Raw genomic sequence first — 12,783 nt, forward strand, 5'->3', positions numbered from 1 at the left:
AAGTTCGGTAAAAGATTAGCTAAAATGTTTTCAAGGTCATTAAAATAATTAATTTTATCACTAGGGTTGTAAAGAACACCAAGTAGAATTTTTTTATGATGTATCTCAATACTTAAAAAAATATATTCTATAGAGTCTACAGAATGTGGTGGGGAGCAGAGAGTAATGTTGGCCGGAATGTCTCCGCGCAAATAAATACCCACTCCACCTCCACCACGCCCAATGCGGTCATGGCGAAACAGTTGGTAGCCGGGTAGAGAACAAGAAGTAGACGATAGGGAGGGTTTTAGCCATGTTTCAGAAACTAGAATGCAATCGACTACACTAGTGTCAAAGGATGTTAGAAGATCAGAATGGTGAGCTGGTTGACTCTGCGCGTTGATATGCACCAGTGAAAGGAGGTTCTTATTTGGGAGGAATACTTTCTGGAGTTTTGCCTCCAGAAGTTCAGTATCAGATAGTGAGTCATTGTTACTGCTTAAGGCAATTTCATAATCATCTGACGTACAAGAAAAATAATCATCTTCAAAGTTCATCAAAGTAGAAATAAATAGAAAGAAAATAAATAAATATATATAAATGTATATATAACACTATATAAAACAGTATAAATATCTAATTATGGTATAGACTAAAAATACAAAAAACTAAATAACTATTTGCCAATAACAACACTATTCCTATGTATAAGTTGACTGCAAGGCAAACATAGGTATGAATTTTATCAATAACGTAATTAACGGAAAAAATAACAAAAAAAAAAAAATAACAAGCTAAGTTAAAATAAAAGTTAAATCAAAAATTAAAAATTAAAAAGCGGTTAATGCAATAACCAAACGCAAAGCTCACAGATAGTAGACGACGTGTAATAGACAGCTGACAGTTGACAGTGACATAATCAAATATTGTCGTCAATCATATGTTTTATTTTAATCGAGAATACCTTAATATACTAAAAAGTTAGTGAAATTTAAAAAGATAACGTTTAACTGTTTGAAATTAAGATAAATTAAGTGAACAAAGAGACTTCGGTGTACCCTCAATTACAATATAAAACATTTAGAATGTTAAAACATGACGAAAATAATTATGGTAACAATAACAAACTTAAGAAATTAACAAATATGTTTTAACACTATGGAGCTGTCGTGTTTTTAGGATACTTAGCTATCAGCTGTTTTAGTTCATCTTGAGACACGACCTTAACACGGGATTTGTCCGGCAGAACAATAATTATGATGCCATCTGCAGACCAACATCTTCGAATCCCGAAATGATTTCGAGCCGCAACAAAAACTTCCTGTCGGGACTTTGTTAAGAATTCCGTTACTTTAATTGATGAACCTTTCAACGATGTTTTAGCCCTCCAGACATTTGAGCGAAGTTGCACAGTTGTGAAGCGCACTAAAATAGGCCGAGCCGAGTTCTTTTTGGCACCTAACCTGTGGCAAGATTCAAGTGACTCAGGTTTAACATTAGTCAGTTTCATCTGCTCCGTCAACACAGTCATCGTCTTCTTTACCACATCCTCATCCACACTCTCCGTAATGCCATGAAGAAGTAAGACCTTTCTTCTAGACTGTGTCTCCAAGCGATCGAAGCCAAGGACAAGAAGTTCAATCTGGGATTTGAGAATGCCTAATGATTTCCAAACAAAGGTCTTAAAAGTTAGGAATTCTCCAGCTAAGGCTTTCACTGTTGGATTGGAAGCAGAAGTGGGTTGCGGCAAATTTTTCTCAAACTCGCCTATTCTCGAGTTAAATAATTTTGAAAGCTCTTCCATGCTTTTTAAAAGCTGCTCAGCTGTTGTATCCATATTTATGTGAAGTGATTAAAGTGAAAAGGTAATGATTTGTAAGAAAGTTCAGTGACCGCCAACTTATACACAGGTACACTTAAATTATAACATATATGAAAATTAATAATTTAAATATTTAAAAAATACAGAGCTCTAAAATTTGCGTGTTTATGCTTTCGTGCCTACCCGCAGAGTTCCAACAATCAGAAGGCATGATGTCCGTAATTTATCGGATTATATAAGAAGAATGGAGGCCAGCTCAGTATTGCTTAGTTAGTATTAACGTACATTAAGAGCTGCGATGGTCCAGTCACTAGAAAACATGAATCTTAACCAGATATTGCGAGTTCATATCCAGACAAGTACCATTGAATATTTGCGTGCTTAATTTGTGTTTATAATTCATTTGTAACAGGCTTAGAACTTACGAAGGCTATCATATAATTCGTATATGAGAACTAGCCAAGTCAGACCTTAGGCAACAATATATTACCCCAAGTTATAATATACCCCAATTTACGCGTTTTCTGTTTATACTTAATTTGCCCAAGTAGGGGTGGTATAACGTGCGCAGACGGTTGTACTCTACAATAGAGCTCTCTTGTGTCTTGATTTGACTTGGACCTAAATTGATAAGATGTACTCCATCTAAGTTTTTAACTCTAGAGAGGCCAACGTAAGCCTGCTCTTTACTTAATATAGAGGAGCCTATGTCGAAAAGAGCACCGTCAAGGCGAAGGCTTTGTGATTTGTGTATAGTAGTAGAATATGCTAAGCAAATAGAGAATTGTTTCCTTTGAACATATATGTACATTACTTAATATCTGTAACTTGGTTTTGACTTCTAGTTCGCAAATTAAATTATGTTTAAATTGAATTGTTATTTTACGTGCGCTATTGCTGTTGTCGACGCCCCCAATGTACTTTCTCTATTTTTCCATTGGACCCATTCACCAGTCCTTTGCTGACATCAGCATGCTTGCTCGATACTGTTCTTCCAAGCAATAAGGATCCCCGCTTATAGCGCTAGAGTACAAACTTAAATCATTCCTGTTACGATATACATACTCTACTACAGTCTCACGAAACCTATTTTATTGTTGAATACTAGTATACTCAAACAAAAAATATGCAGTCGAATAGACTAGGCAGCTTCCATCGGAAGGCACTGAAATAATTCTTATGAGCGCGGTTGCCACTCGCTCAGACACGTCCGCGTTAAGGTTTATTCGCAACGCTCCTATCCCGCTGCTCCTGCATCGCGTCGCGGTCCGTGTACCGAAATGCCTATTATTATTATTTTTTAAGTATAATGATTTTGCACCATTGATGTGCGCTAAATGCTAGTTAATAACGTAATAAATACGAAAGTCGGCTATACTCATAAGTAATAAAACGAAAATATTTGGATTTAAAAAACTTAAGGGTGGTATTCATCTCGTTATATATTCACGTGAAGACCTTAAAATCCACATTAAGACCGGCTGTCATAAGTTTTGATTGCTGATTTATTACAGTTATTACAGGAACTAAGTATATAAGTGTTCCTATAGACCCAATAAAATGAAAAACTATAATAAAATGATAAAAAATTACCAGTTTCAGTTTTTTTCCATTATATTGGCCTAATTATGTACCTGCATGCCAAATTTCAACTTTTTAGGTCACCTGGAAGTAGGTTATAGTTTTGATCAGTCAGTGATAAAAATGACTATTTTTAGACGTTAATATCTAAATAACCATTTGAGATGCGTTTATGAAATTTGGAACACATATGTATCTCGCGAGTCTCAATATATGAGCCAAATTTGACACATTTATGTCAAATAGTTTTTGAGTTATGAGGAGGTCAAAAGTGGCTCCAAATGGTTCGTGTAATATTACACACGGTGCTGCTCGCCAGTTCTGTTACTAGAACTTGGCTGACACGCTACCGCGTGTCTAGATAAACAATTTATATTCCTTTAATAAATTTTCATTTTTAAGTTATTATCTTTCTAAATATCCAAATTGAGCGACAGCCTTTGTTTTAGAATTTCCAAGATCTTTTTCAAAATTTGATTTTAAAGGAATTCTTACTTTATATTTGTATCAGTCAGACGTTTCGTTGTCGTTTTATAAAATTTCACACATTCTAAATCTTCTTATGATAGTGATGACTCCTATCTATATCCTCTCCCTCCCTCCCTCTATATCCTCAATTTCCCAAAATTTTCTTAAGTCGTCTATGTTGGTTTGTACTATGTTACAATGATATGAGGTGGCACTTCCGCTCAGAATCCACCCAAGTTGCGTTAATTGGGTTGTGGGTTGCATTGCTTCTTCCCCTTTGATAATACCGTTTAATATAATAATCGAATATATGTCAGCTCCAAGTCCTTCTCGACGCGCTTTTGTATTGAGTGGCAGTGTGTTTCAAAAATATTAATTTATTTAATAAATGTGTTTCAAACAAATTCCAACCTTAACTATAACGCTTTAAAGCCTTTTGACCGATATTAGAACTAAAAAACCAACGTCCTTTGTGTTGTATCGATACGTCATACATACATAGTATAGGCAAAATATTAAGATGCTGCGCTCGCCTCATAAAGATATAAAATCGTCTTCTCAACCAGACTTGGCTAATAGTAGTAGAATAGACTCCGAACCTTTTGTGGCGACAAGAAAACGTAAAGAAAGGAGTGAGCTTCAAGATTTACGAGATGAGATTCACACTCTCATTGCAACTATAAAATTAGGCGAAGAATCAAAATTCGAAAAAATTACTAAAGTTATTGAAGAGTTGAAAGAACAGAATAATGGTCTTAAAATACAAAATAATGAGATATTGAAAACCAATGATAAAATTGAAAAGGCTTTATCACACACAACAGCACTGTATAGCGATTTAAAAAAATCGGTGGAGATTATGTCCGAAAATTACAACAAAGCAGTGACTAGGATTGTGTTCTTGGAGGACCAAATGGAAGAGATCCAGCGTACCCAACGCTCAACCTTCATTGAAATTAATACTCCTATGAAAGAAAAAGAGGACGTTTTGCAAATGGTCTCACAACTTCACAATTCCATTGGTCTGAAGTTACCAGCTGATGACATCCGCCAGTGCTATAGAGTTAAAACTGGTAATAAAAATCCAATCATAGTTGAATATCAGGATGGTCACACTAGGAATAAAGTGTTACAAATGGTGAGGAAATTTAATAAAATAAGTGTAGACAAGATTAATACTAGTATCTTTGGTGAGCAAGATATAAAAGAGCGAATTTATGTCAATGAATCTCTTACCTCGAAAGCAAGAAAATTACACTATTTGGCACGTCAACTTAAAAAATCTCACGGTTATCGATATAACTGGATTTCAAGAGGAAAAATTTATGTTAAGAAAGCTGATGGTGACCCACCTATACAAATAAAGTCATTGGATCAAGTCGAAGATTTGAAGTGTCAAAGCAACATGTGACTAGTATCAATTACTGTTTGGTATTTATCACTTCTAATTACTAGCCTGATTTTACTTTTTTATATTTCGGTTAAGATTTTGTTTAGCATTGCATTTTTTATTATTATATTCCTTTTTTTTCTAATTCTTTATACAAGCCATTTTCTATTTATATATTATTTTTTGCAATTTATTTTTTTACTACACACTTACATGCAACTTAAACAGGTGACACTTAATTTTACATATTATACACTGCACCACACACTCATGACACTAAATTATACGTTTGTCCATCAAATAAATACATCAAAAGCAAGATCCTTTAGCTTTTTCCAAATCCAACATCAGCACCGCAAGAGTAAACTTAAAATTTCTTATGATAATGGTTAATATTGAGGATTTTCAAGCTGATATTGATAAAAATCTCAATATCGGCACAGCGGTGATGATAGAAGAAGCGGAACAATGTGAAAGGATATTGCTACATTCTGATAATAACTTACGTATTTTTACCCAAAATATTCGAAATATTAACAAAAATTTTGATGAGCTAACAGTTCTACTTCAGAGGCTAAAAGTTGATCAAGATATTATTATACTTACTGAATGTTTGTTATCTAAAGTTAATGTTTTACCTTGCCCAATTACCATTATTTTTACACAAAGAACAATCAGAACCAAAATGATGGAGTTGTGATGTACATAAAAAAAACTCTGGATGTTAAGGTTTTAGAACCAAAACATACACAAGAACTCACTTGTCTGGTGGCATGTTTGAAGGATAAAAATGTTATAGGTATTTATAGACCATGTGAGTTTAGATGTTTAGATACATTTTTAAAATCTGGTGCATGGTGATTGACACAATATTTGTTGTGTATATTTAAATGCACACTGCTTGCTTTGCTGTGAATAACACCCTATTTGTCGAGTACATATAAATACACACTGCCAACGCTATAGACTATTACTTATTGTGAATTTTGAGTCTATAAACGCCTTTGTTTGAGCATTATTAAGGCAGAGTTTTTTTTTAAAAAAGCATGACAGCAATTCTTAGTACATATTCCTTGAAATTCCTATTTTTTAGCTTGCAATTTTTTTTTTCAGATGACTAGAAGTCGAAAAATTCTAGCTTTGGTGCCTAAATGCGGAGCTAAATCTGATGTAGAATCTAGCGAATCTTCTGAAGATGAATTCCAGACCTGTAGGCCTCATCAAGATGTCTCCGAAGACAGTTCTTCTGTCCGATCAATAGCGTCATCCGTCGAAAATTTAAAGATCTCCGATAGTGATGACTGTGAGTATCGAGGAATATACGCCGTTGCTTCTGTCCATGAAGAGCCGAGATTCAGACACAGCACTACCAACTCTACTCCATGAGTATGGAGTAGAGTTGGTAGTGCTGTGTCTGGTAGTCCTTCTATTTTTCAACATGATCCTGACATTATACCGCCTTCACCATCAGTTTATATTCCACCGTCTATAGACTCAATCTGCAGTCCCGTATCTTCAGCACCTGCCACAACTACCGCTATTACTGCTACTGCTACTGTGCATCTTCGGCGGTATAAGAAAACTCCGGTGATTGTAAAAAGAACCGTATTAAAACCTACCAAAATGTCTCCTAAATGGACAAGATCGAAGTTTCAAGGATCAGCGCATTTAGAAGATATGCTTTTCGATTCTATTGGTATTGAAAAATCGCCGCTTGATTACTTTAAGCTATTTTTAACTGACGATATACTAGAACTTATAGTTTATCAATCTAATTTATATTCTGTACAGAAAAAAGGCACTTCAATTAATATGACCAAAGACGATATCAAAGATTTTATAGTTATGAATATTTTAATGGGTGTTGTATGCCGGCATACACTGATTACTGGTCAAATGAATTTAAATACAGTAAAATTGCTGACGTCATGACATTAAAGAAATTTCAGTCTATTCGACGTTATATTCATTTTAACGATAACTTAAAAGATGACGGTGACAGGTACTATAAAATAAGGCCACTAGTAGAAAAAGTTCGTCGTAACTTTGCATTAAATATTCCTGAAGGAAAACGTTTCAGCATCGACGAGATGATGGTGCCTTATAAGGGCACTAGAGCCGGAAGTCGAAAACAATATGTCCGGAATAAACCCAAAAAATGGGGTTTTAAATTTTTCGTTCGTGCTTCACCATCTGGCCTCGTGCATGATTTTCTTATTTATGGAGGAGAAGATACTTTTAGACTTCATACTTTTACAGAAAAAGAAAAAGGAATGGGTCTTGGAGCCAAAGTTGTGATAGCTTTGGCCAATTCTATCAAGCAAAAACCATGCTCTGTTATATACTTTGACAACTTTTTTACGTCAATTGAATTAATGCATCACCTAAGGAGTGAGTACGGTATATTCTCCTTAGGTACAGTCAGGACAAATCGACTTCGTGGAGCAGAAAAAAAATTACCATCTGATAAAGAGTTGAAAAAAAAGGGCACAATATAGCTGTTGTGAAGTGGTTCGATAACAAGTTTGTTGTGGCTGTAAGTACGTATGTGGACGCTTACCCTGTACAGAATATAATGCGGTACAAGAAAGAAGAAAAGAAGAAAGCTTTGGTCACATGCCCAAATTTAATAAAGCACTATAACGGAAACATGGGTGGAGTTGATCTAGCCGATATGTTAGTTGCTTTATACCGTACTGATTTGAAAGGCCATCGTTGGTATTTAGTATTGTTTTCACAGATTTTGGACATATGCATCAATAATGCCTGGTTGCTGTATCGTCACGAGAATAGTGGGAAACAAAAACGATTGCAACTTAAAAAGGTTCGAGTCGCTCTATTTAGGCAACTGCGTTTTTTTGAGAGGAGTTCTAATCTACAACCTGATGCTCTAAACAAAGCTGTGAAAATAATAAAAAAACCAGTAGCGGAGAGGCCTGATAATGCTACTCGTTACGACCTAACGGGACATCTTCCTGCGTTTACGACAAAAGGCAGATGTAGACTATGTACGAAACATCAAACCAAATTTTTTGTCCAAAGTGTAATGCACGTCTATGTATAGTTGAAGCGCGAAATTGCTTTATAGATTTTCATACAAAGTAGTATTTAAGTTTTTCATATTGTTACATAATAGATAGATATGTAAGTAAACTTTGATCTCAGAGCTTTAGGACTAAATATTGTGATAAATAATGATAAGAAGTTTAACTTTGTTTGAAAAAAAAATGTTTAACTAATGTAGCATGCGTTACTTATTGACCTAGTTCCTAACAGATCTCAAAACTTGTTAATATTTTTTAAGATTTATATTATTTTTACATTTTTGTTTATTTTTTAGTTTAGTTATAACATGGCAGTGTGCATGTAAAACCACGTTCTTCTTTATATTTTTTTTCTTGTGAGCTTGGCAGTGTGCACTGAAAGACACATAATATATCCTGCAAACTGAAATTCAGAGATTTTTTATTTTAATTTTCCTGGTATCCTTATAATCCAATTAACATAGATAAGTAGTAAAACTATAATTTTTTAAAGTTTAAATTCTCTGCCAAGTATAGGGTTAAAGAGGGTTTTTTTGTAAGAAAATGCCACCCTCATAGTGCTTACAAAACATTAAACTTAACAAATTGAATCATTACATCGATTCTCAAAAATACCATCCATTAATTTGTACAAAACATGCGCTGGTTCTGATGTAGGGTCAACGAGGACACTATCACATGCCCCCACCTCCCCGCAATAATTGATTAAGCGTAAAAAAGAAATTCTATCAGCCTCATTCCGAGCACACTCCATTATTACATGGTACGTATCTTCTTTGATATTACATACACTACAGTTAGGTGAAGGTTTTTACCCATAAGAAAACCAAAGTTATTTAATGGAATGTGGCCAGAACGAAGCCGAAAGGCTATGAGAGTTGAAGAGCTGCTTGTATTGGCTCCATCAAACCAAAGACTTTTCCGTAGTCCGGACTGCATAGTTCTGTACCAAATCCCCTTAGTCAGCGATCGCTCATCAAAATACTCTCTCCAAAATTTGTAATATTTTTGTTTAGCTAGATATAATAATTCCGTATGATATGGTAGGCAATGGTAGTAAATACCATTTCGTGCTGCATTTTTTGCGAATACATCTACTTTTTCATTATCTACTAGACCAATATGAGCAGGAATCCACTGCAACATCACTTTTTTTATTTTGAAGAGAGAAACTTAGAATAGATTTTAAGATAGTATAGGCTATTGGAGCTCCTCTAAAGGACGAGGTAGACCGAGCCACATGTTGGAGAGCACTTTTGGAATCCGAAAAAAATATAAATCTATCACAATCTATTGTACTGATATATGATAAAGCCTCCAAAATGCCTAATAACTCAGCACGCATCACAGGTATCTTAGAATCTACTCTAAGTTGACAACTAGTATTAGTTTGAAGGTCATAAAAAGCAACACCAATATCAGAACTATCTTTTGAGCCATCTGTAAATACTTTATAAAATGATGAATATATTTTCCGATACTAATTTTAAAGCTGCATTACTATATTTACTTTTACTTTTGTCAATTGAGGCTAAAGAACATTTAATGTGAGAGGATAAATCCACACTGCTAACCCACTTGTCTAGACTAAACATTTCTAGTTTATTACTTTGGTGGATTTTGAGAGCATTGTAATCATTGTGAATCATAATCAGCAATGGTAGTTTTTTATTTCGCCAGTAAGAATTGGTACACATATTTTGGAATATATTTAACAACTTGATAATTTCATTGTTAGCCATAGATTTACATTTTATCCAAAATTTAACTCCCAAATACCTTCTGATCGACAATGGCTGTACGCAAAGCTCATTTTCCATTATATGGATCGGTGTAGTTTTAACAAAGCTACCAATAAATCTGAGACTTTGATTCTGTAATACGTCGACTTTTTTAAATTTGTGTTACAACTATTGTCATATAAGAAGCTGGCATAATCTATTCTGCTACGAATCAACCCAAAATACAGCCGCCTTAAATGAATAGGATGTACGCTCCAGCCCGGTCCTCTTAGAATTTTAATAATATTTAATAAAGTCAAAATTTTGCCTCGTAAGTAATCAATGTGTTTTGACCATCTCAATGAATTGTCAAGCCATACTCCTAAATACTTAAAAGCGTTAACCTCTTCAATTATTTTGTCAGTCAATAGTATCTTTACTGCATATTGTTTACGCCCCATTTTAAATATGGAAACTTTAGTTTTAGTAGTCGAAATCTCTAACCCTATATCAAATAAGTGGGCAGCCATCGTGTTCAATGACGATTGTAGTTTCTCAGAGCTTACTGTCAAATTATTTCATGAAGTAAATAAAAGAAAATCGTCCGCATATTGCAATATAGAAACTGGGCTGGTACGTTTGCAGATTTTATGGGTCGCGATATTAAACAACAAAGGCGCTAATGGATTTTAATAGTGGTAGTGCCACACTGCATACTTTCGGGTTGCAGCCGAATGGGCCGGCATGCCCGAGGAAGTACCACTCTCTCACTCAAAATCGGCGTGAAGTGGTAGCTTTGCTACTTCGTCCGGTATGTGAGAGTCCCGAAGGCCCGATCCCCCTCCCCCCCAAAACATAATGGTTGTGCAGAATTTGGTTTTATTACCCCAGGAGGGTACCATCAGCGACTGCGGTGGAGAATCCCTCTCTGGGCATTCATGCTCAGGACGTACACAACCTGAGCAGGGATGCCCAGGCTGCCCTCCGAATTCTGGGGGGGAGGGCAATTTTGCGCTCGCCACTGTTCGGGGCAAGCGGAGCAGGCATCATAAGGCAGCCCTACCACCCTTACCGTGGACTTCTGCAACATAAGGGGACTCAACTCCAACTTGAACGCCGTTCACTTTCACCTTGAGACGGCGAAGCCGGCTGTACGGTGTTCCACACAACTTTCAATGATATAAGAAATAATATAATTGATAAAACTGTTTATTGATTAAATAAAATATGATAATAAATGCTAATGAGTCCACACACCTGCGAGACTATATGTGAACTAACTAATTGCTTAAGATAATAATTAATATAAATAGTTTTGTTGCTGAGTTGACGCGAATGTACGGTCATTCACCGTACATGCTCCGGGACAGGAGATGAAGGGATGATGCGGAACAGGGTTAACAATAGTTACGGATAAAAAAAGGAACTACTAACTATATGCTACAAAACGCTTAGATAAAGTCTTAAATAACATAATGCTAATTAAAATGTTAAAATATTGTTAAAATAATACAAAAATTTAGTTACTTATGATGACAAAAATATGAGTTGCTAAAAATTTCACACAGCACATTATTTTGTAAAATGATTGATAAAACTAGGAGACGTCGCCTTATGGGCAATCTGGGCATATCTTAGATCGCTCATTTCAACATGATCATTGGTAGAGTTGCCCGATGTCGCTGAGGAGCGCACGCGATCTGCGGCGCGCGGGACCTGCGATGGCGGCGGTGACGATGTGTGTATTGACTGCATTGCTCGCAGAGGTGTTCCTGTCGCGTTCTTCGGCGCTGACGCTGCTTCTGCTGATAGACTGGCGGTATGAGTTTTGCGCCAGCTACGGTATCTGCGCCAAGCTAGGGTGATGCCAGTTACGATGATGATGACGAAAAGAAAGTTTATTAGGACATATAAAGTTATGTCATGCGCAGAAGCTTCATTCAAACGGATTTCTGCAGGCGTAACTTTCAGTTGTTGAATTTGATCTTCGATTTTATTTGCTTCTAACAGGAACTGCGTATGGTCGACATCTTTGTTTATAAATGTTGATGTAGTGTTGTCCGTAGAAACTTCAAAATCTATTACTTGATTAATTGGCGGAATGTTTATTTTCGGTACGTTTACTTCAGTATGGAGACTGTTTTCTCGCCGTTGATGCGAAAAGATCGTGATCTCTTCAGATTTGAGAACACAGTTTTCTCCTAGATTTATTATTCCGCAGCCATTTAAAATCTTTGCTGACATTTGATTGTCGCATATTATACGAACTCTGCATTGTTCACAACATGAAAACAAATATGTGTTAAGTTCATGTAATCCTAGCCAGCTTGCTTTGCACGACTCGTTAATAGTGACGCAGTGTGATGATACGTCACTTCTGACGCAGAAGTTTTTATCTGACGTCAGACGATATATTGGAGTTCGTAACATACACAGGTAAGTGTAATCGTCAAATGGACGGCATTTTTGAATATCAGCTTGAGTCATAGGTAAGTATAAGTCCTTTTGTATACTCAAGGCTATGTAGTCTGCTATCGGTTTTATGCTGACCATGCTACTCTTGTTACCTTTCTGAATAGGTATAAGGTTAAATATTTCATATGACTCTCTTGTAACAAGCGGTATCCGAATCTCAAAAATAAAATATTCCCTTGTAACCTTTGCCTTAACCTTTAAAAGATGATATAATTTCGGAAGATCTCCTATGATGTTGTTAATTGGTAATGATAGTTCCTTGGGCAGATGCCCTGATATGCTGTTTAATTCATTTTTTAGCTG

This window comes from Vanessa atalanta, chromosome W, assembly GCF_905147765.1.
Source record: "Vanessa atalanta chromosome W, ilVanAtal1.2, whole genome shotgun sequence".
Taxonomy (NCBI): domain Eukaryota; kingdom Metazoa; phylum Arthropoda; class Insecta; order Lepidoptera; family Nymphalidae; genus Vanessa; species Vanessa atalanta.